The sequence below is a fragment of the Diadema antillarum genome, unplaced genomic scaffold (assembly GCF_040938485.1).
Source record: "Diadema antillarum isolate AM-2024a unplaced genomic scaffold, OU_Dant_1.0 seq00001022_RagTag, whole genome shotgun sequence".
Lineage (NCBI taxonomy): Eukaryota > Metazoa > Echinodermata > Echinoidea > Diadematoida > Diadematidae > Diadema > Diadema antillarum.
The window spans coordinates 13,853-40,331 of NW_027271857.1; the positions used below are offsets into that span (position 1 = coordinate 13,853).

At 37.6% G+C, this 26,479-nt stretch overlaps 1 pseudogene; it reads right to left on the reverse strand.

Annotated features, from left to right (window-relative positions):
- Positions 1-5,953: 5,953 nt before the first annotated feature.
- LOC139742827 (mitochondrial-processing peptidase subunit alpha-like) overlaps positions 5,954-26,479 on the reverse strand; it is a 40,964-nt pseudogene continuing 20,438 nt past the window's right edge.

A 26,479-nucleotide genomic window follows, 5' to 3' on the forward strand; every position in this document is an offset into this window, starting at 1 on the left:
ATTCTGAAAATATTTACAACCATAACTTGACAGTTGACAGCCAGAAGAGCATCAACAGTGTATAAACATCACAGAGTATAAAACCGGCTTTTCATCTGGTGAGACAATCATAGGTAGCATTTGAAATTGTAAGATCATGTTAACATCATTTGTCACTTCTCAAAAACCGTTTCAGTGAGCCTCTTCACATAAACCCATAGTCATTAAAACTTACTCATATAAATGCTATAAACTGCAAGTTTTACAAATGTATTGCAATATTTCAAGTAGCAAGCTATAGTTCTGTATACATTTATTACACAAGTCACAATTCTGTGCTACATTTAATGTAATGACAAGTTCAAACTACTGAATAGACCCTGCAACATCATTCAACATCTACAAGACAGACAAATATTGTCAATAGTGATCAAAATTATAAAAAAAAATTGATGCAAGTTATCTATGGTTTGTTGTACAATTTGGACTTTCAATGAAAGCTTTGTTTATGGCAACAGCCACTGGAAAAATTATCATTCCATGCAACAAATGCAATCCTTCCTCAGATTGGTATTGCTTTTGGCTGTGATAATTGTAGCAATCTCTCTGAATGCTGTCCAAATCAAATAGACTGTCACTGACATAACTGTATCATTACCAAAGCAAGGACTTTATGACTGTGCTGAAATCTGTCTCTGTGTCCTTAATTCCCTTGCACATTGGAATAACATTTAACAACATTATGAACAACAGCACCAATAACAAAATAAGTTTTATAGGATAACTTTAATGACTCTACCTTGCCCTTGAGTCCACTGCATATTCATATACAGAAATGAAGGCTGAAACAATTCTTAAATAAATGGCTTAAGCACACAGAACACAATGCAATACAATTATGCTATTCTGTCAGGAGATTTTCTCTGGAAGGACTTACTTCAGAGTACCGTCTTTTTCATCAAGCATTAAAGTAGAATGTATGAAGTGAGTTAATTGTATTTTCCCTGTTGGCAGTGGCAATGAGACTAATTTCATTTTTTCTTTGTCGCACATTATAGACTGACCATGAAATAGAATTTGATGTTTTCTTGATGAATAAGTGATGCTACGGAAGCAAACACCTTGCAGGGAAGCCTAGAAGGGAAATACATGTACAGGTATGAGGATCTTGATGGCCTTGCAGGGGAAGTGTCTGAAAACATTTCCATAGTTCAAACAAAATGGTTTGATTAGATATGAGCACAGAGTGGCCCTGTAACATATTACCTGTTTGAATGCAATGTGCATACCAAAGTATTTTGGTAAAGTTTCAACTATAAGCAGTTCATTCTACATGAGAACAGAATGTTAGAGTGGGAAATACTTCCAAGTGTTAGTTGGCACTCCTCCCCATGATGATTTGACTAGTGAAACTATAACATGTACATGCAAATATTAAAATGACTACACAGGCAGATGGAAGTGCAGAACAATTTGACAATCTGACACACATGCATACAGAATGTTAGTTTAATGACAGGCTGGTCCTACTGAGAAAATAAAAAGTTCGTTACTTTTTGTTCATCAGCAATGATCAGAGTGTTGTGCAAACACACTGGCTACTATCAAAGTTACTCCCAATTACACAAATTTGATATTAACTGGCTGACAAATAAATCTTCATAGGTAATAATAATTCTGATTATATGGTCTTCTTTATCCAGGGTAGCCTCAACAATGTTACCACTGCTCAACCAGAGGGCCTTGTCATTATCATTTCCCTGGCATTGCAACATACCCATTTGTACACCTGGGTCAAGATGGACATGGTGAATAAAAACATCTTGTCCAAGGATGTAAGCAGTGGGCGGGAATTGAACTCAGGTCCTTCGATTGGAATTCATGAGTCTTATCAACTATGCCACAGTGCCCCCACTAGATTTGTCATTGCTTGACAAATGCAATGTCTAAAAAATTGTGGGGGATTTGCTTTCTGTGCATACGTTTACAGAGCATGAAGGTTAATGATTAGAGGGTGATTTGTACACGACAATCTAAACCTAGGCTGTGACACACTCGGTGCACTACGTGAAGTTGTCACACAATGTATCTGTAGCAAACAAATCAATATCAGTGACTATGGTTAGCATCAAATGGTTACATCAAACATTGCCAATTCAAAGTGGACAGTAATCTTTTTTTTTTCCTTTCTTGAGCATCTGCGAGTGATTCAATACAGCACTAAGCTACAAGAGCTCCTGACTATACCTGCTGCAAAACACTCAAATTAGTTCTCAATATAGAATATCAAATAATGGCAAATATCATAAAACAAACAGCCAACACCTTGTCAGTTATTGCCAAGACAGGTGCTCAGTGTTTGTAAGTTTCATCCATTTGCCATTTTATTTTAATTGCATTTTATTTTATTTCATTATTATTATTATCATTATTTCTTTTCTTTTCCTTTTTTGTCTTTGCATGGTACTAAACAGAGAATCTGTTTGTAAACGACGTCACAATAAGTTCAGCTGGCATGGCTGCTAAAAAAAAGTGGATTATTCGGGAGGAAATTACAGGCTTGTTGATCTATGGAGTATTAATTAAGAAACATCACACAGATCTATAAATTTATAGACAATGATTCATATTCAATTGGGAAACATTATGCGAGCTTCTACCTTAAATGTCTAAATTATAAGATTCCTATATGAAATTCATTTGGAAGGGTATTCAGTCATGATAGGTGAGAAAGAGGGAGAATGAAGTGATGTAGAAGCATGATTAAACAGTCACCTTCACCTTTATTAGATGAATCTTTTCATCTATCCACTTTTAATCAGCGTGTCATCAACCTCAGACAAAATATACTCATATAACTACCACACTAGGTGGCTTTGTCTCACAAGTTTTCTCAGTTTATTTCAGATGTGATATGGACATGGGTGTTCTCCTTTCAGGAAACTATTTTTGCACAATCTCCCATGAAGTATCACCAACAAAGAATTTTGATGACATTCGCAATATTCCAATCACATACATTTCATGACAAACTTTTGAAGATATGTTGCTGGCCAATATAATTCTAGCAGAATTTGAAGACATACGAGACAGGTGCAGATCAGACCATTTGTTGACAAATCTTGCTCTCCTTTGCTTGCACAAAAGTCTTTTTGAGATGATTAACCACCTTCCCAATCAAAAGACATTATAGAACTTTCTGCCTAGAGAAAGAACCAATCTTTGCTAAAACATTTGAGTTGTCGGAGATATCCCATACATCCTGAGGTCTTCCAGTAAGTTAAACCTGTAGTCGATCACTAGGGAGTAGAAAGGAATATGGGATACTCTGTTAGATTTTCGGCTGCAGGAAAGAGTGAATTTTGATATATATTTCAATTGTAATTTGTAGAAGGGGTGGGGTTTTGTCAACTACAAAGAATAAGTAATAAGCATGTGGAAAAATATGACATGACTGATTGCCAGTACCGACATAAAGGAGCCATTCACTAAGCAAGTACTAGCATTGACTGAGGAATCCCTTCAGTACGGAATTTCAAGGCATTGTTTACTAACAAATTTCATCATCAATTATTTCCACGCAAGAGAGAAGAAATATTCATGCAAAAGAGGAAATCAGTATAACACATTAGGTGAGGGTGAATATTGATAGGTGTGGCATGCAACAAACAAATTATTGAAGAATACCATGACAGACGTGTCAACATTTTACAAAGGATGATACAAGCAACACATTGGACAAATGCTGTAATGTCTGAAACCAATCATTTGCCAATAAAAAGGAGCTTATGCCTTCCATGTCAAATGCATTAGAAAGAGTAATCACTGCAATTAACATGTTGATGATAGAGATACATGTCACATGATGTGCATGAGATGATTACTTCCCATCTACCATCCCCAATCTGCCTCATTTCTGTCGTCTCTTGGAGATTTCCCTTATCGTGATGTGTTGTACAACGTGTATATCATGTCAGGATGCGCTCTTCCTGACTGGGAATATATCTATATACAGGTAGAATGTACTACTATTGTATAGATCAAGCAATGTGCTGCATAAATATGTTAATACACAACATCTATGGTCACTATGATGACATATACATCTACACAAAACTGATAGCTTTGTCTTCTTTTAATTTCTTGTTTTCTATTCATCTGAGCAATACTGTTGTATAATAATTCAATTATCAGGAACTAACAGTGAACAGAGAAAAGGATAAACATATTGAGAGGTCACTTCTAGGCCATACTTTGTGTTCTAATGTTGTTTAACCATGATAAAGTTGACTAAACCAAATTACAAAGCCATGTTAGGTCCATGCAAAAGCAGAAAAATGTGATAGTCACGGTTACTAGCAACCATGCGTAACTTTCTTTCTTAAACATTCAATTTATAACACATTTGCTCTGATAAATGCTCATTGAAACATAACAAACAATATCAAGATAATCATATTCAAAGTGATTGCTAGACTATTACCTGGTAATATTTCTTTATGAAAATATTTCATCAAAAAGTAATTCCACATATGATTGTATTTGGTGTTGATATCTCATGTTAAGGACACAACTGATGTATTTCATTGCATCTCTTAGACTGACATCAAGTTTATCAGCAAGAATGGACTTTTTGATTAGAACCTGGCAGCTTGTCTTCCACTTCTATCATGTGGTACGCATCACTGAGTACAGTATTTCAAATATGGGGGGGGGGGGGGGGAACACTGATGGGAAATAACATCCAGCCTTTTGAAGTGACATACAGTGGACTCCCGTTATAACAAAGTGGTCGGGACCAGCAGTTTTCTTTCGCTATAATGATATTGAAATTTTGTTATAACCAAGTACATGTATTTGATGGAATCACACAAACCATGCATATATTGTATGTTATTTATTAAATACCCATCATACACTGAAAAGCAATGTTAAATGTGATGCTATCTCATTAACATCATTTCAATTTCTCATGTAAGAGAGAGCATAAAGTTGTTTGTACTTTCATGGTTAGTTTGAAAACTAAATGCAGAGATAATCTGTTTGCTCTGCTTTGTAGGGCCGTAATTTCATGAGCGATCTGCATTTCATTATAACAGAGCGCATTTCTTTTGTCAGTCTTTATGAATTGCGCTCGGAAATGACTTTGTTGTAATGCAAATTTTGCTATAATTGTGTTCGTTCTAAGCAAATTTGTACCATAGACTTTAATAATGATATTTTTTTTGGACCTGAATTTCAATTTGTTTTCACAAAATTTCATTATAACCAGGTTTGTTGTAACAGGAGTGCACTATATTCAAATGAAAACAAATCATAACACAAATATAGAAAAGATCCATCATGATAAAACCTAGTTCACTTGGATTCACTTTGCATTCATGCAAAATGGTTTACCATATATCTTTTATGCTTTGTTCAGGCCAACCTCTCGCAAAAATGTGATTCCGAAGACACTGTCTCACACCCACTTTGACTTTGTAGGTCTTGCAAATATGCTGCAGTTTGCTTTTATCCATCATACAACTGATAGATTTGTAAGTCATTACACTTTTTTTTTTTCTTCAATGACAGGAAAGTTCAGAAATGGGAATTTTAGAATTCTCCAGTCAAATGACACAAAACAACAAGTATATTTCGATACAGATATTAATTCAAGCTCTTTGTAATAGAGGAACCTTTCAATTTCTAGAGTATGGATTACTCCCTCATCACCCAAACATAACCGACTGGTAGCAAGGCAAGCAATTTGCTGATCTTTCTCCACATTTTTCTGTGGCTAATGGGGTGCATGTCTTTTCTTAAATGGAGTACTTTGTGCAATAACATAATGAGCCTCTAAGCATGCTTCAAAAGTATTCACACCAAGACATTTGCAGTACTTGATGGCCATTGCACAGGGGCTGGGGTAGCAAGGTAGGGTCATAATGGCACACTGAATAATCAGGCATTAATCACAACTGGGGATGAAAAAATCTGGAAACAGATATTGGGTTATAAATCTACCACACCTTACAAATGTTGTTCCACTTTGGCAGAAGACATCTTGATAAGGAATGTAAAACTAGTTTCCTGTCATTCTACATGTGATGTCTCTATGCTAGCCACAAAGACTTCTCCTGTGAGAGGTACACAATTTTTAATTATTCTGTTGATAAAAAATGTCCAACATTACAGACCTGCATTTAGACCCATTTTTCAAGCTTTTCTTTTTGATATTGATTAAACGACAGTTCATATCCGTTTGTTGTGCCTCGGAACAAGCACTGACTTTCATCAGTCCCAGATTTTGTCAAAACCCTGCATGACACAGACCAAGCTTGACCACTTCACTTCAGCTGAACTAAGTTGAAGATGACAAGGGCAAAATGAAAAGGGACTGGGTGAACATGATTTTGTTGATTATTTGATGTGTCATTCACACTCTTCACATCAATCATCTCCTAAAGAAGGCATACTTTCTTGGCAGGCGTCCCTCCTTGTGAAGAAGACCTGACTGGATATCTGAGTAGTCCGGTAACTTAGAGAGATCCCCAAGAGCTGCCACAGATGGCTGTGACTGAAGCATACGATGGGCAACCCGCCGGATATCATCTGCTGTCACCTTATCTGTGGGCCAAAAATGCACTACATATCTAACACAGGATAGGCAAGTGTATTCCAGGATTATTCAGGACTATGGGTATTCCCTATCTCAAAGATATCAAAGAACACAAGGAATCTTATCTACAGTGACACATTTATTCATAATTTCAAACTATCTCTGTAAAGAAAAGTATTCTGATATGGTTTCCAATCTAGGGGAAGATTGTCACTAGTTACATAAATGCCAAAGTGATGCTTCACAAAGAAATCTTTGGCTACATATACTCCTGAGGCATCACTCTGATGTTTATGCTACTACATAAGTCTGCAATGGCTAAAAAAAAAGAAAAAAGAAAAAATGTAGCGCAGTGAAACTTACCTATGAGAGTAACAAACTCTCTGGGATGTTTTCTGACCCCTGTGGCAAGGACTTGCCTCCCAATATCCTCAAAGACCACTGGCCTTGACTCCAGATTCATCATCAGCATTGACTGCAGTTGTCGCTTTGCTCGGCTAAGTTCAACCTTTAAGTATGACCAAACCAGAAAAGATTCAGGATAGGCTAGAAAATACTGAATTTCTTGGACTGTTACTATACAAGAATTCACAGAATGTTTGAATTTTGGAAATCCAACTGTTTATCTCCCAGCTCCACAAGAATGATTCCAGCCAATTTGGCAGACAAAAGATGACAGGCCACAAACAACAGAAATGGATGAATAAATGAAAGTGATAGCAATAGGCTCAGATACGGTAAAAAGTAATATCAGTTTTGTTTGAATTAAACCAGGCACAGCAGAACATTTCTAAATTCTGACTTGAAATGGTAGAAACCAGAGTATATCAACATTTTGCACGATATCTCTTCTTTCACAACTCTACATATTACCACTGATGGGCCACAACACATGGAACAAAGTATCACAGTAACATGACATGCTGACAACACAAACCTATGATGAGTTTCTTAGTGTATGTGTGCATACACGCAAACACCGGTTATCTAATCTTGTTATCAAGTGATGGATGAATGCCTAACGTGCTCTTGACTACAAAATGTGCTTTCATTATTTAGTTGCTACATGACTTGGTGAACAGTATCATAACTTTGTGGTATGAGAGAAAGCCCATCAATTTCCAAATCACATAGAGCTAACACTGTCTAATGAAAGCCACATGAAACTCAAAGTCAACAATGTTGAATCTAGCAGGTATTGAATTAAATCCTCAATTGGGCACCATTTTCCTCATAGCTGCACACACAACACATCACAGATATCATTTATTTATTTATTCAGTTATCATTCACCCAGGGTAGCTCCATCTGTAATTTATAAATTGTTATTTTTGGGGCCCTGTAACAGAATAGCACTGTATAACTGCACCCCAATGTGGACATTTGGTCATGAGCTCCATTCAGTAGCAAATTCTGAATTATGAATTCATCATGTTAGTTGTGAAATACTCACTTCATCTACTCTGCCTGCCATGTGGACAAATTCTCTGATGATCACCTCTAGGAGTTCTCTCACCTGATAAATGAAAACATGCAAAATTCACTTTCAAGAGTGTAAGGAACTAACATGTGTGACTTTCCCTAATGTTTAAAGCAGCAGGTAAATGATTACTCACTCATGCACTTGGTTAACATATAGAAAATTAAATAGATGTCACAAAACTAGACACCAAAATTACACCTTTGTAAGGACATAATTTCACTCCTTCATTATGTCAATGCATGACTAGACATTTCTGATGCCATTCAAGATTCATCTGTAAATATCTGAGTAGTTCAGCATAATATAATAATACTATTCAAAGCTACATCCATAGATAACTTTCACATACACCCTTAACTCACCATACTTGGGCTAGCACTGGCCTGGATGCAGAATATTCCACTATCCTCATAGCTGTAGTGGACAGCTGCTGCAGAGTACATCCAATGATACCTGTTCAGCACATTCAGGTATAGGCGGGTGTACATGCCCTTGCCTGGGCCACCAGCCGAGAAGGAGCCACCACCTCCCATGAGCATGTTGAGGACTGCAAATGGGATGAAGTCAGGGTCCTGGTGCCCACAGCTCTCCAGAGCTAGAATGACATGGGCAAGCTCTGGTATTGGTGTGCCTGGGGCAATGTTGGCCATGTCTTTCTCCAGCTGTGGGGGAAGAGTACAAGCTACAGGCAATACAAATTTTTCTTGTTGTGTTTCACAATGATGTAAATCTCTTGCTTGTAATTTCCCTTGGAGATGTCTTACAACTTACCTCATCAAAGTTTGCATCAAGCTGCCTTTAATTCATGACATGGAAATAGACAGTAAATGTCTTCAAAGTATCAGTCCTTGGTCAGATAATTCCCAAGTTGCACTTAAAACTGATTTTACAAGACAGATGGTCATTTTCAGTTTCCCCATCTCACTAAATATGGATCAAAGATATCAAAGAGATACACTGTAATCTGGTTTCCCTCCTCTTACTCCAAACAAACAGTGGGTGAACAATTTTTCTGCATTTTGGGAACCAATGGAAATATCGCCTAGTATCACTCCAGAACAATATGATAGTTTTGACTGAGAGCAATGATTAATCATTAAAAGACAATTGTCAATGCAGCAACCCTCACTGGCAGTAAGTAGCCTTTCATCTATGTATGGAAAATATGAATTAGTAACAGGTGACATTATCTGCATATGAAGTTTGTTAGGCAAAGCAATTTGCAACGAAAATGCTCTCCAGTTTCCAATCAGAAATGTTCATCATATATACACAAATAAACTGACTTCCAATGACCAATGATGGTAGCTCACTTGAGGCTTTGGCTCAGATGAGCATCATAACTAATCAGGTTTTTTTTTTTTTTGCTTTGTTTTGTTTTGTTTTTGTGTTTGCTTTTGTTTTTTGCCTCACATCACACAAATGAACTTGTCATTGAGATCTTGAAGATGTTCTGCAGATGAAAGTCACTTCCGTTTGCACACACAGTGTTAAATGTCCACAGAGATAGGTAGAATACGATTTGGAAAATATGAAGGCCAACAATGTCTTAGTCACTGAATCAACTACATTGACTACCAATGTTTTTATACATTCATCCACCTGGCAAAAAAAAAAAAATAAAAAAATAAAAATATGAAACTAACCAACGAAATCATGCTGAGACAATTTTCTACTGACTAACCTTCTTAAGTCCACCAGTGTACTGGGATATGGAGTTATCAACACGGCCACCCATCTGCCTGATCTCATGAGTATCCCAGGTTGGCTTGATGTCCACCAGGTATCGATTGGCCAACTCCACCAGCTCACCATGCTCCATTCCCACTCCAGCAAGCACCATGCGCTCTGGCACCAGGTAGTTGTTCATGTATTGGAATAGGGTTTGCCGATCTATGACAGGAATGTTCTCCTCTGGGCACACTCTGGGCAGGCCAAGAGTATTGTTGCGATAGGCTACCTGTTTCAAAACAACATGGAGTGAAAGCGTCACTAACCATTCTGTGATTTCAAGGCAAAACCCTGAATGCAACAAATCAAATCAAATCAAATCAAACACACAGGACAGTATATGTTTTTATATGTTTTTATTACAACTTGACAATAGAAAAGTTGGAAATTGCACATGTTTTCATGAAACAGTTACTCTTGACAGCAGTCCAGATGCAAGTTATATGGGGCATAATGTTATGACTTCATCATTGTTCCACAGTCTTCAACACAAATCTTCAACACAAATCTTAATATGCCTAATTTCTCTTTACTGAAAATAAAAATGACAAGTATATCATACCACTGCATACAAAGATTGCAGAATTGCAATAACTCTAGTAGCAAAGTTGACCACAAAGGGAGGGGTTTATTGCTGAAACATTATAGACTATAAGCGTTAGTTTTATCAATTCAGAGCCAAGAAGCAACAATATCATCACATCATTTGTGTAAATGCATCTGATGTTACCAAAAAAAGATGTTAGAATAAAATTCCAACTCTCATTCTACATACGATTTGATTGAAACTTTCACTATTCTCTGTGGATTTTAATAATTTTTGCAATTTTCAAAACATACTGAAACTAGAAATGTCGCTACGGCGACTGGTATGCCTCCGCCATGATGCATGGTTCTCCTAATAGGTCTATAGTACAATGTCTTGACAATGTGTGATGACAGTTTCACACAATTGGCAAAATATTAAAATGACAGGTTTGCCACAAATGTGCTGAATGTTCACTTTCCTAGAACTAGGTTCAATTGGATGAATGATTAAAACATCAGAGTGCAGGTATTTTGGGAACTGATGATTTTTACTTGACTTTTGACCCTTTTATAAGTTAATGCATCAAGTAATTTTGAAGGTATTGGGAAAAAGTATAATTTCAGTATCAAATGGTAAAATAGTATTATCTAAACCTGGCCTTTGACCTTTGACCTCACAGTTCCAAAGAAAATCACTGTTAGGTAGAACATGCATAAATATGTAAGTTTCATGATGATACCTTGAGTTGCTTTCGAGATATGGAGGAAAAAGTGCAATTTAGCACTTTCAATTGACCTTTGACCTTTGACCTTTTGGCAAGAAACTTCCCACAGAATATATATTGGGTAATACATGCATACATCAAGTTTTTAAAAAATCCTTCAGGCATTGCATAAATATAAGGAAAGTAGTGATATTTTGATAATTTTTATTATTAAGTTGACCTTGACCTTTGACCCATGACCTTTGACCCATGACCCCCAACTTCCCTAGATAATCACTGCCCATCGGTACATGCATAAACTAAGCTCCATGAAGATATCTTGAACCATTTGCGAGATATGGAGAAAAACATGAAATTTCAACCTTTTTTTTTCACAAAATAACCTGTGACCTTTGACCTTTGACCCCGTGACCCTAAAATCCAAACAAAGTATCATCCCCCCAGGATATACCCTCATACCAAGTTTGACGTAAAACCACCACAAGGTTCTTGAGATATCGACAAAAACAAAACGGGACGGACGTACGGATGTATGTGGGCATTTCCGTGAGTTGTGCGACATGACCACCAAAATTTTACCCGCATATTTCAGGACAACTGATAATCTTACTTTGTTCGCCATAGTTTGAAGTGTGTGAAACCAACTTTACCTTTAAGAAAAGTTCCCTTTTGTGCATTTTTATACCTTTTGAAACCAGAAAGCATTTTTTGACCTAAAAATCCCTAAAAATGCATTTTTGTTCCTCTTTGTGATTATTTTTTATATTTGAGGCTCAAATCAAACTTTGTTTGTTTTACAAGTCAAAAATATATTAATCTAGCAGTAAATAAAGTGGAGACCTCGATATAAGATATGTACTTCGGACACCAGCGTGCTCTTACATAGCTCGAGAAGCTGCTGTAACGTGAGTTACCAAAACATGAACTTTTTAACCTAGCAATTTTACTATGCCCAACTGAGACATGGTATTTTGGATTATCAAATAACTATGCAGCACACATCCAAGAAATATGATGGGACTTATAGTCTTTGCTTCAAATTCTCATAACAGAGGTCTTAAAATTGTAACGTGAGTTACCATGTAACGTGAGTTACCACAATGTAACGTGAGTTACCGACATGTTTTTTCTTTAACACCAAGAAATGATGTGAAGGTTGTGATTGTAAGTAACCAATGAGTACATGATTACTCAACTCTTGTATCAAGATTCTATTTCCAGTAGATTGTTATTCTCTTGGTCTCTCTCTATCACCAAACCAACTGGTCTACATGTACAATGTATTAATTACACATGTTCATCACATGTTAACTTCTGAAAGAAACTGTTCCATATTTACTATTTAATATTACAGTGCATGTATACTGATCTGTTACGAAAGTTGTTAAAAGACATTTCTTCTAAAGCTGCATGGACCTTGTTCCAGCAGATTATCAAAATTTTGTGATAACTATTAATAGCCTCCTGATTGGGATAATCACTAAATGATTACTCTTGAAAAGTTCTTGTTTTTGTAATTCAAGTGATTACTATTTGGCATTTCATAGTTTATACCTACCTGTATAGACCAAAGCCATTGTTTATGAGGCTGAAACATTTACATGTATGAACAGAATTTTAAGATTGGAGCTCGCTTCCTGCTGTTTTTTCTGAGATTTTTGAGAACTGAACATTGTGAATTTGACACGCCTATGTGTTTTATACTATTCTACTCTGAGGTTTTAGCTATATCGTTGCAAAATCCTACAATGAAACTTTTCCATGTTTACTATAATTTACTTTACATGCTGATCTATTACCAAAAACCTGTTGAATGTGAACCTCATTATCAGACATTTTCTTTAAGAGCTGGACAGTCATGTACCTTAAAGCAAACTATCAACATTTTGTGATATTAATAGTTAGCCTCCTGATCACAAAATATTTACTATTCATGTCTTTCATTGGGATTTACTGCTTCAGTCTGCTTGATTACTCTAGAAAATACTGGTATACTTTTTACATGTATGTACAATTTAAATAATGGCTACTTGACATTTCATAGACCAAAGCCATTGTTTTTTAAGGCTTAAACATTTATGAACATGTTTTATTAAACTGATCAATACTGGTAGCAGATAACTAAAATTTATCTGCAGTTTCTGTAATTCAAGTCTAATTTCTGTACCAGTTTATTAGTATAAGAATTTGTAAACAAATCAAACATACAAACAGTTGATTATTGAGTAATTCAAACAATTATCAAATAATTTGAATATAAATTGCATTGTTTAAAAATTAAAAGATTTATTGAAATATTCATTTCTGAACCTTTAAACTCTCCACAGACTACATGTACAGGTCTCTAGTTTTGTGACTCAGTGTATTAAATGGAATAGTTTATGGATGACTTGTTTTATCTAGATAGCCTGAAATCCATTTAAATCTAGTGAAATAAAAAAACAATCAAATCAAATTCTCAATTAAATCCTCAATTTCTGATGCATTTGTTAACTAGAAAAGAGTGTAATTTAATGAAATAGACTCTGTTTCATATCATTTTGTTGAATACTATTTTTGTCTCAGTCCAAATGAAAGCTTGGAAAACGACTCTATTAAAAATGAACTTTATCTTCAAGTTGGTATTCTAAATGTAAAGTTTCCTGCCCTTTGGTAATCTCATGGATAAAATGGGATTAATTACTGTCAGATCAATGTTCAAATCAATTTAGATTCTTTATTCATGGAGTTTGTTTGTGAAAAAAAGTTGTCTTGGTAAGTTTTCTTTGGATTATTAAGACAAAAAATTGTCTTGTGATCATGTGGACAAACTGTAACGTGAGTTACCGTAACGTGAGTTACCGCTTCACATGACGATACCTAGAGAATGTAAGACAATATGAATTTTTACCATACTCGGTGATGTATGTTGTTAGTCCATGACTTTGACACAATAGACTTTAAAGTCTCTCTGTTTCTTGTTTGAGGAAACTTTTGAATATAAGACATGCCAAATTTTTGCATGTCCAAATTATGTAACGTGAGTTACCGACATTTGTAGTGTTTTTTCTCATAGTTCTCATAAGAGTCTGTGGATGTAATGTTGCTGTGAGGTAGGATGGAGGTGCATGATACTCATTCACATATAGTAACTCATATCACTAATTAGGTTTTAAGGATATTGATCTCAACGACCTAATTTTGAGTTCAAAATGTAACGTGAGTTACCGTGGAAATGCCCATGTACAGACAGACGGACGGACGGACGGACGGATGGCGGACGGACGTACATACGTACGGACGGATGGACGGACGACCCGAAAACATAATGCCTCCAGCCACTTCGTTGGCGGAGGCATAAATAACTAGAAATATCACTTAAGGTGATTAATACCCCCGCCCCGTGACGACAGTCTTACCCAAGGAATGATCTTTCCTTGATCTTCTGCCATTTAAATGCCGTTACCATGGCAACACAGCTTCCGACACGTCCGAAAAATATGTCTTGCACATCTTCCCACCAAGACTATTGTGTGTGCCACATTTCATAAGCTTTTGTCAAAAACTGAGGAAGTAGTTCAATCCACAAGATCTTTCCTTGATCTTCCGCCATTAATATGCCGTTACCATGGCAACGCAGCTTCCGACACGTCCAAAAAATATGTCTTGCACATCTTCCCATCAAGACCAATGTGTGTGCCACATTTCATGAGCTTCAGTCGAATACAGAGGAAGTAGTTCAATCCGCAAGATCTTTCCTTGATCTTCTGCCATTTATATGCCGCTACCATGGCAACGTACTTTCGGGTACTGTCAAAAAATGCGTCTTGCACATCTACAACCAAAGGCACACATCTGTACCAAGTTTCATGGAAATTGGGCAAAAACTGAGGAAGTAGTTTGCAACACAAAATTTTCCATCATTTTGGCTCATAATATGTGAGCTGTTACCATGGCAACATACTTTTTGTCACTGTCAAGAAATGTGTCATGCTGACCTATATCCTAAGACAAACATTCAATATGAATTCCATGAGAATTGGAAGAACACTGATGAAGCAGTTTTGCCATGAAGCATTTTGCCCTATATTTTACCAATAACATGCCGTTACCATGGCAACGCACTTTTTGCCATTGCGGAAATATGTGTCTTGCACATTAACATATTCAGATGAACATCTGTACCTAATGTCATAAAAATTGATCAAAAACTGTGGGAGGAGTTCGCGACGCAAGATTTGTACCCATTTTTGCCCATAATATGCCGTTACCATGGCAACGTACTTTTGGGTACTGTCAAAAAATATGTCTTGCACATCTACAACCAAAGGCACACATCTGTGCCAAGTTTTATGGGAATCGGTTGAAAACTGAGGAAGTAGTTCGCGACGCAAGATTTGCAATGGACCGACCGCCCGACTGCCCGACCGACCGCCCGACCGACCGCCCGACGATCCGCTGATTCCTATATACCCCCTTCAAACTTCGTTTGGCGGGGGTATAAAAAGTGGATGTTATGCTGTGAGGAATTTACAAAGACCAAATACCTTGTAATATCACAGATAGCATTTTACAAACTTTTATCCCATGCTAGATGATGCAGGGTAATGGTATTGGAGCATCTAAGTGATGTCTACTTTTTATATGCAATGACTTTCAGCAAAACAATAGCGTTTACCCACTGTCACTTTTTCTCGTAAGAACCTCAAAATAATTTGTCCATGTTACTCCAACCTGTAGAAAGTAACGATTACAGGTATGTCACTTACCCCATGTATCAGTTCAGTCATTAAGACCTCAGGATCTGGTGCCATATTCAATGCTTCCAGCTCAAAAGATATTGCTTGTCTGGTGTCTTCAATCTTAACAAGAACAGATTAGGATAGGGCAATTATGACATGGAACAATATAACCAAGGAATTGAATCTATTTGCCCTACATATTTCCTTTTGATGGTGTCACCTCAATTACTCAATGCATATTCATAGCATTATGTATTGTCTTGAGCACGAGTTTGAGTAAACTTTACAGCAAATCAGATGAGCATTTCCCCTGCATGCATTGCAATGATACCAATGTCAACGTACATTCATATTTACTTTTCCTCCACATCACGCATCTTATGATACTATGATTTTACACGAGGAAAGCTCTGAATATGACAATCATCATGCATTCAGCAACATCACCAAATCAAATATAACTTACTTTCATTGGGATTTAAGCATCATGCATCACTTCTTAAATGTGTCAGGTTGCTGACACCTTTGGCAATAAAATGATGAAGTAAATATACAGAGGATTTGTACAGAATTTGCTCAGTATAATCATATAATAATTATCCCAATATTTAATTTCACACAGTAAATGAACATTGACACTCAATTTAGTCCGTGCTTATAGTTAAGAGCAAGAAAAACTATCTGCTACTTAATGTCTTTCTTCCCTCCTCCTCCTGTCTTTTATGTGTACTGTTTAAGCAGCAATCTGAACACAGCTTATCACTTGTTTGCATTATTGGTCTCCACTAATAACTCCACACAACATGTTCTACTTGACTTCTTCAGCATCCGGCAGCTGTGGCTTGCATACTACTTCCAAAATGATATGGATTAATAATGGGAAATGAACAATCTGCCTGGAACTTTACACAATATCTAATACTCAGAATTGTCGGGGGTTTATGTTCAAACATCTTTAGGAAGCAATATGAATGCAGCCTGTCACTTGCTTGCATTACCTTTTTGAAGAGAACTATCACACAAAAAATATCTTCATAGAGTATGCACTAGCTTACCTCAGCATCTGGCAGCTGTGGCTTGAATACTACATCAGAGAGAATTTGGATTACATCCTCCAATCCATTCCTATCTGCTGATACACCATACACCAAAGTATCCCTGAAAATTTTCAGATATTAAAAAATGAGTACTTTATCTATGTCATCATGTTATTTTTTTCCTTCTTACATGGATGAAAATGAGTGCTAGTATCACAAGCAGTTCTGAGAAATTACTTAAGTTTACTTTAGCACATAGATACACCCAAGCATTACTAGGTAGCAACTTGTCAATGTGGCTTGTGACTGCATGAGCCACTAAAGGTATTCTGAGGCATTATCAATGTCTTGTCAAGCAATAGTAAACATTACACTGTAACCCCACCAAAATTTGGGTTACTAAGATTTCTCCAGAAATGTCGTCAGACTAGATTCCTACTTCCTTGGAAGACCCATGGTCACTGTTATTACCACCCCCTCCATTCATCCCTCCTCTGACGTTCGTACCCCACCTGTTTTCCAACAACCCCTCGATCAGTGCACTAGTGACCCTCTTGATTAGTCTTAAGATTTCCCCTTCAGCCTTTGACCCCAGTAGCCAATGTCCAATTGTAAGCCTGTGTGTATTGAGACTGGTCAAGCCCTGTGAAACGCCCCTGCTGGTGTTAGACTATGTAGGTGTAATAAAACTTAAGGAGGGAGCAAGCTAGCCAGTCTAGGGATATTGTTTTAAGCACCCCTCCCTTTTGTTGGTGTGTAGGCACATCAAGAGAAATGAAAGGACCATGTCTAAGAAGAGGAAGGTCATTCTCTCTGGGACAAAGTAGTAGCTGCTTTGGGATTTAGGGACAGTGTCCTACCATGGGCAAAGCCTATACAGAGTGGACTGGTTCTAACTGTAGACCAACATTTTCGGTGACAATGACGTAGAGTGCACGTCTAGCCCAAATTCTGTCCTCTCTTATTCCTTTCCCTTCCCATTTCTCTGCCCCCCCCCCCCCATTTCCAATGAACTGTTTAGGCTAGCTCTGCGTGTGCCTTAAAGTAGAGTAGCTCCATACATTAATAGATTTAAATACTCTACCTGTGTTACATTGTGTATTACAGATACTGCTTTGATATAATTATGTTATCAATGGCTGAAAGGATATGACTGTTTGCAAGATTATTTGATACGTCATATGTTCAGAACAAAGTGTGATCCACGCACTTCAGCATAAGAGATATGTATGTGCAGTGGTTATGTTTAATACATCATTTATGCAAATGAGGTATAGTTAATGTCTCTATACCCTAATTGAGTGCTTTTTATGACTTATGCTATATGATTTGTCTAGTATGTTAACTAGATCAGTGTTTGCATGAGTATAAACAATGTGTTATATAGCTATGCTGGTTAGGCAGCAGCTCTAGTGACCAAGGTCACAGGAGTGCAACTTTAAATCCCTGTAGCCAGAATGCTCGAGAGTGACTGGAAAGCCTGTCGTTACTGCCCTTGGTCAATGTTAAGACTTTGTCTGGCCAAGTGGATGGTCAGTACGTCAGTAATGTTCCTGGAAGTCAAGGGGAATGAGTGACCTCAAGCCAATGAGGCAGACTTTGAATGATGTCACAGAAACATGAACCAATGAAATTTCTGCTGGTCAGTTAACTTCCTGGAAGTTTCTGATTTTCTCGAGAAAGTTTGTAATATTAACATTTTACATAGAGACAGAAAAGTATAAAAGCTCATAGCTTTGGAACAAATAGGTATATCTGCTTCCTGCCAGCGCTTTGAGGCCTGCACCCACTTTGCTTGTTACATCGACTGTGTGATCCAGAAAGTTTTTTCACACATTTATCTGCTGAGAGGTTACCACAAAACACTAGTAGACCCTCACAAGCATCAGCTGTATTGTTATATACAAGTTTTATGTGCCTGTGATACAACTGGTTGTGGCACGTACATCCACTGACTGCCGTGTGGAGCAACTTGTAGTGAAAACGAGTGTTGGCTCCTTTGACTAGGTAAGTCATTGTATTTCTCATGTTATGTATTGCATTGGAGAGTGTTTGTAATTATGAACCCCAATCAATTGACATGGAGGTTGCTTGTTAAGAAGAAGACTCTGATATCATGTATATAAATTCCGAAGTTATTATATGTTATGCCAAAAGTATTGATGATTGATGATTGTTGCTAGTATATTATTTGAAGATATATTGCAATGCACTTCAAGGTATTTGCGCTTTGAATGTTTTATGAATGGACATGATTAGGCATACACTTAAGTTCATTATTAGACAGATGAAATTGGGAAACTAACTTGGAATTTGAAGTCAGATGTTTGATTGCATACATATTGAAATGCCCTGTAGACCCTCACACTCAAAGAAAGTGAGGCTATGCTCGTAAATATTCAGGTCTACAATGTGCAGCACCCCCCCCCCCCCCCCTCATCTGAACTGACAGATTTATGTCCACTGACCGTTCGGCTGTGAGTGGCAGAGGTCACTGCACTATTGAATTGTGGAATGTTTAACTCTAGAGGGGGAGGACTAGTCACTAGAAGTGAAAAACCTTGCAAAGAATTATGTGGGGAATAGTGCGATTGGGAATATTAAAAGGTTATATATTCATGCTCTTTATAATGTATACATGTTAACTGTACATGCGTGGTATAGTGTACAACTGCTCAGTGTAATTATTGTATGCATGGAGCATTATTTCCACTCAAACTGGGAGACACTTGAATGGGAGTCATAAATATTTGGAGACCCAAATCAAGCAATTATACTGCCAGGTCGATCAGATAGATCAAAGATTTATTTGGGGAGCAGTGTTGCATATAATTCAGAATGTTGAAATGTTAAACTGAAGTTCGAGAGGCTACACTGACCGTAAGCACTTGTGTGTCAAAATGAATTGACAAACATTTGATGATCGGAGTTTGTATCTGTATTGTCTAATGCGCTCATATAGGTTTATGAGGCAAGTATAAGTAAAGGCAATGTACCAGATCAGATTTTGGAGTGGACTTCCATACTCCTCAAGAAATATTATTGATCAGAAAGACACAACATTAGGAAAGTCCAGTGTCTTGTAAACTCTTTTGATTAGATACATATTTGGATCGATGAGAGCTTTGGCCAGCCTTTGCTTGGTTCAGCGTGACTGACGGCTACTGAGCATTGCATCAGCTACCGTGTACGACTGGTTTGTGACTGCTCTGGGCTCGTCGACAGGATAACCGGCGAGAGAGACAAAGAGACAGCAACGAGCCGAATTATCGTCATACACCGGCAAATATTTAATTATGCTAATGTAACAAAGGTTACAATTGAGTCTGTGAACAAATTGAATTGAATGATGTACATGTAATTTGTTGAACGACAAACAAGCTAATAAAGTTTGTCATTGGATTATTTTGTCAAAACTTAATCCCAGGTGTGATATTCTTTATCTATGAACTCGGGAGTGTAACATTCGGGTTACAATACCAAAGACCAACTCACACAAAGTTAGCAATGAATATAAACCCCTAGCACTTTCTTTGATTATCATTCAATGAGACAATATCACTTACAGTACTATAGTATACTATACAAATGATGCACAGGATAGAGTGCGTTAGTGCATCTCCACTAATGCCATGAAATAATCCTGTGCATCATTTGTTTTATAAAATGGGTCGAAAACTAACAGCATATTTTATGTACCTTTGTGGGTCAATACCAGTCAAAGAGTCAAGATGTCCGAAGATGTTCGTCCCAAACTTTTACGCACATCACACTCGGAAATCCCGCACATATAAGTACTGTACGTATAAGAGTATACGTACGCCACACATGTTATGCACACAAGAAAGGCCAGCCGGCAGCCCAAACTAGAATTTGTTTACAGGATTGACAGCGCGTATAGTAGCGCGCGACGCACTTGTAACAACTGATTGAGTGCGCACTGGTACTGCAGTGCAATGGTACTAAAGTAAACAATGCCCACGTGACTCATTTCAGCGCTTCCAATTGGCTACATTCTTGAACCCATTTTATAATTAGGGTTAACCCTCGTGATCTCTTAATAATTTCTTATTATAAAATGGGTTCAAGAATGCGCACTCAAGAGTGCGCACTCATTCAGTTGTTACAAGTGCGTCGCGCGCTACTATATGCGCTGTCAATCCTGTAAACAACTTCTAGTTCGTGCTGCCGGTCGGTCTTTCTTGTGTGCATAACATATTATGTGGCGTATGTATACAGTACTCTTATAAGTACAGTACTTATATGTGCGGGATTTATGCGACGTGCTTGACTCTCTCTCTCGAGTGCTACATGTAGCTGACTGGTTTGACCCACAAAGGTACGTAAAAAATGCTGTTAGTTTTTCGACCCATTTTATAAAACAAATGATGCACAGGATTATTTCGTGGCGTTAGTGGAGATGCAGCTCACTCTCAGGTATTTACAATGTAGTGCAACATGCACTCAGCTTCGCCTCATACATGTTTCACAATTGTAAATACCCTCGAATGCGCTACATCGCACGGAACGTCGAGGGGGGGGGGGCCTCGGAGGCCCCCCAGGCCTAGTTAGGTTAAGTTTTAGATATGGGCTGCTTCATTATGACTGGTGCTTACAGACAATAAAATAAGGAAATATGGCAAATTTTGTTACCCACTGTTTCTCTGCCACATGGGTTAAGACCAAGGAAACACAGCAAAAAAATAAAACTCTAACTCTAACGCTATTGAGAGAGCAGTCCTATACACATTCATAACAAATACACATCACTTTCCTCAGCATCACAAATAGACATGAAAAACACAACTGTACCTTGAAGACTGGCAATCACAAATTCCTCCATGTTTTTTCAAGGGAAAGCAGTATTTTGTCTCTGCTAGAAAAATTGTTCTGTGGACTGATAGGAAAAGACAAAAGGGACATGATAATTGATGAATAACACTTCATAAGAATTCCTAAATGTTTACCCAGTTTTCAAAACTTGGCATTTCTCCATCCAAGTCCTTGAAATGCAACTGGCAAAATGTATCATTTAATAATAATAAATAATAATAATAATAATAATAATAATAATAATAATAATAATAATAATAATAATGATAATAACTTCTTTACTAATAGGCCACAAGACTTCACTAACCTGGGAGATTATCTCCCATTCTCAAGCTGATTTCAATGACAATATCTCAGCACTGACGCTTCAAGCCCAATTTTTTTATTTGGTATAGACTTGTATAGCGAGAAGTTTTGAAGTTACCACCACATGTGTAAGTAGTTTCCAGAGTTGTAATACAAGCTATTGCTATGTTCAAAAAACAGAGTATTTGTGACCTGTTATAACTTGTAAGTAAACCGAGTACCTTTGTTTTTCACAGTGTTGCATGGTAGACACTACTCTCCAAAATTACATTAGAGTAACATTTATAGTTTCTACCTTCTATGTAAAAGGGACCACTGCAATGTATTGTGACAGGTCAGATTTGGACCAATATTCAAGCAGTGTCATTACAAAATTCAGCATTCCAGCCCGCAGATTCTCAAAACAATCCTTTCAAATACATACAATAACTATTCAGGACATTACTTCAGGTTTATCTTACAATATGAATTTTCAAAAAGATCATTTCAATGAATAAATAACATTCACATCTATCTGTGCACCGAACATCCTTATATGACTGAGCATTGATTAAAAAAAAGAAGAAGAAAAAATTACTGCTTCTTTCTTACAGATTGTTTTACAAGTCAGATATACAATGTTTGATAAATGACCAACCCCAAATGCCATCTTCTCCATAAAATGAGCAATTCCTTTTTGGATATCCAACTTCATGTCTTGACCCAGAGTTTACAAGAACTGCAGAGAGAACACACAGAGAAATTGATAAACAGATAAATAGAAAGAGAAAGAGAGAGAGAGAGATGGAGAAAAAGACAAAAAATAGACATAATTATGGGTTTTCAAAGTCTCTAAAGAAATGCAATGGCACACAAAAATATTTTCTAAAAGTTTAATAATGTTGACAATATCTAACTCTGTATCAAGGTAAAACTCAGTAACTTTGTCATGATATGTTTTTTATCTCGGGAAGTTATCATATTACAGAAGAACGTTGAGCTTTCTCCTATGTATTCGAAATCACATTTTAGTAAATTGCCTTATCAATACCTTTCCATTTGCTTGGGAAAAAAAAAATAAAAGCCTAGGAAATTCTTGAATCACAAGATGAGAAATTAAATTACAGGCATAAAAGCATCACTATGGCTCCTGGTCTGTCCTGTCATTACCCCTGAAGTGATCTACTTCTGGTTTATCAATGTCTAACAAATGGTTGACATGATTGTATCTTTATAGGGTAAAAGAATAAGAAATACAAAAAGATACGAGGCAACAACTCTTGTATATTGATGAAAATACCTTCCTATTTCATTTAATAGTTTACTTCTCCTCTGCAAGATATTTATTTTTATGTGCAACACACTGTACCTCCAACAGTGCAGAAACTGGCCGAACTTGTTCATGGAGGCAACTCGCAAAACCATTGGCAAGGGTTGTGATGTGCGTATCACTGACATCATTTGTCACCACTGCATAGACAGGCGATGCTATACCAGGAAGTGGCTGAGTCAAGGGAACACCACTGTCTGATGCCCCATTTGCACTGCAAAAACCCTCTCTGACTGCATGGCTCTGGGGACCCTGTTTTACACAAGAACAAGCATGTATAGGCTTTTAGAATACATTAGTGTCATGACATGAACTGAAACACATTCATGTAGGTATGATTTGTTGGTCACACAGCAAATTGTGAATACGTTATGTTCTGTGTGCAAACTCCAAATATACTGTGCACACAGAGCTGTATTTACATATCGCTAGAGGGCATACTCGTTTTAAATCGCTGTGATCGCATGGAGAGCTCGCCGCCATTACTAAGAGTGGCAAGTGAGAGTGGCAAGTGCATTATGCACGCGCATTGCAATCTGCCAAAATTGTGCATGCAGACGATATTGCCCGTGTGTACTTGAGCTTTAAATAATTCTGTATTTTGTATTACAGATTTTCTAACAGCCATGTATGATGTATGTCGAATAATTTGAGAATTAATATCCCATGACAAGATTAAATGCATAGAATATATGCTCTGAAGTACATTATTCATTTGTCTGATATGTTCAGGACTTTGTGAGTGTGTGTATGTGTGTGTGTGTGTGTGTGTGAGAGAGAGAAAGAGAGAGTGTGTGTGTGTGTGTGTGTGTTTGTTTGTGTGTGCAGGCATATTCACTATGTCCCATTCAAATTATTGTATTCCTAATTAAGGTTGAGGTGGGGGCCTTCAGTCAGTGTGTGTGTGTGTGTGTGTGTGTGTGTGTGTGTGTGTGTATTTGTGTTTGTTATGGACTGTTTATGATTATCAAAAAAAATGATGTGTATGTGTGTGTAGGCCTACTTGTGTCTGTTATTGATGTGTTGTGGATGTCGTGTGTATGTGTGTGTATTATGTTTGTTAGGTATGTGTGTGTGTGTGTTTGTGTGTGTGCGTTGTGGTGTTGTGTGTGTGTGTGTGTCTGTACAAGTAATGATCCTTTGATCTCAAAATACACCACATTCACTCTGAAGCTACCTTTTTTTCAAGTAGCCTAGCTACTTCTGTACAAGTATGGCATTTTCCTCTGATTTCAGCGAATTTGCTACCCTTTTCACTATACGCGCGTATATCGCCCGTCCGTGAAAAACAACCCCTTTTACACATATTGTTCCACTTGTAATGGTAGTGTCCCTAGGGCTGTAGGTATGGGGGACCTGCGCCCCCCCCCCCTCAAAAAAAAGAATTTTATGCCACCATGTGCCTCTCACCCCCACCCCCTGAAAAAAAAAAAAGCTGAATAAAAAATAATCACAGTAGCAGTTCAGGGCGTACGAAAATTGATACACTACTGAGGAGATTTTTAGCTTTAATTTACAATTATATTGTGTAACGCGTGGTTTTGTGAATGAGATTATCAAATTATCACTCAAATCGTTGATTTTCATCGCGTGTACATCTTGCAAAGGAGCAAATCCCGCGTTGTCAACCCCGGTTGTCAACGCAACGGTACATTGCTAATACACAAGCGATTCGCACTGTACTGAAGTTTTGCCACTCTTAGTAATGGGGGATCGTGCTCCATGCGATCACAGAGCCTTAACGCGCATATGACGAGTCCGCACTCTAGTACGAATAATACAGCTCTATGACTGTGCATTACTGTCTTAGAAATGAGACAATTAATATCTTAACCCATAAGCAACTGCACAGCCCTAAACTGCCCATCTTATTACTCCCTATAATGCCCAAAACTGCCCATCTGTTTCATGTTTAAATAATTTTATGCTTTATCATGTTTATGTTTTCACTTAGAAATCATAATCATGTCATTTCAAAGAGATCAAAGGTCAACAGAAGTATGTAAGAATTACTTCTGTGACACACCATTCTCTTGGTAATGTCTTAATAGTAGGTGGTGGGCAGGTTTCTGATGTAAACATGAGAGAAAACTTGGTGAACCACACTCTGTAAACAACCCAAATCACATAGAATGCAATATTAAATGGGTTAGTCAAATACCGGTTAGTGACTGGCTAAACAGAGTCACGTGATGGAGGTACATTCGCTATGTTCGCCCATGGGCGAACATTCTTGGTATTGTTCTCCCTGGGAAAACATTTTCACGTAACAAATGACAGAAGGCCTAGGACCGCGCGCGCACAGTGAATTTGGCTCTGCACGAGGGAGCGATCGAGTGCGATGTGCTGCATGCTGGTGGTTGCAAAGATCGGTTGAATCTCTATGATCTTTGGTGGTTGACGTTGACGTATTTGACTAACCCATATAATATAACAGATGATGACTTTTGTTGTCGGGAACATGTACCAAATGTTCCACCCCCTGGGTTTGAAATGCTATTTTGGAAGGCTATATGTCCCCCGACTTCGTCTCGGGACTTATAACCTCTCTCAATAGCATTTCACACCCTTTGGGTGGAACATTCGGTATGTTCCCTCCCCCGCCAGTCATCATCTATTGTAAGGCAGGGTACCCTCGCTGGATTCATAACTCCTGTGACTGCAGGTGATGTTGAAGAGAGATAAGCAGACTCCATGGATACTGGAATCATGGAAGAGGTGCCTCAGCACCTGAAAGGTCTTTACAAATGGGCCAAACAACAAGTGAAAGAAACACACCTCTACGATATTGCTAAACTTCTATGCGAATATCAGGATGTGCTTGCAAAATCTAAAGTACACATCGCACACACAAACAAAGTGCAAAATGGCATTAACACAGGGGATCACCCAACTCTCAAAGAGTGTCCCAGAAGATTTCCTACCGAGGAACAAAAGGAAATTGATGGTCTCATTAAAAAATTGCTGGACACTGGCATGCTCGAACCATCTGATAGTCAATGGGCCTCCAACATTGTAATGGTGAGAAAGAAAGATGGCACAAAAAAATATTTTGCATTGACTATCAGCATTTGATGAAGGTGGCAATCAAAGATGCCTAGAGATCCCATTCCATAGACTTTTGAAAGGTTGATGGCATGAGTTCTGTCCCAGCTGCAAGGGCAGCTTCTCTTTGTCTATTTGGATAATATCATTGTTTATACCAAGACTGTTGGAGAGAAACTGC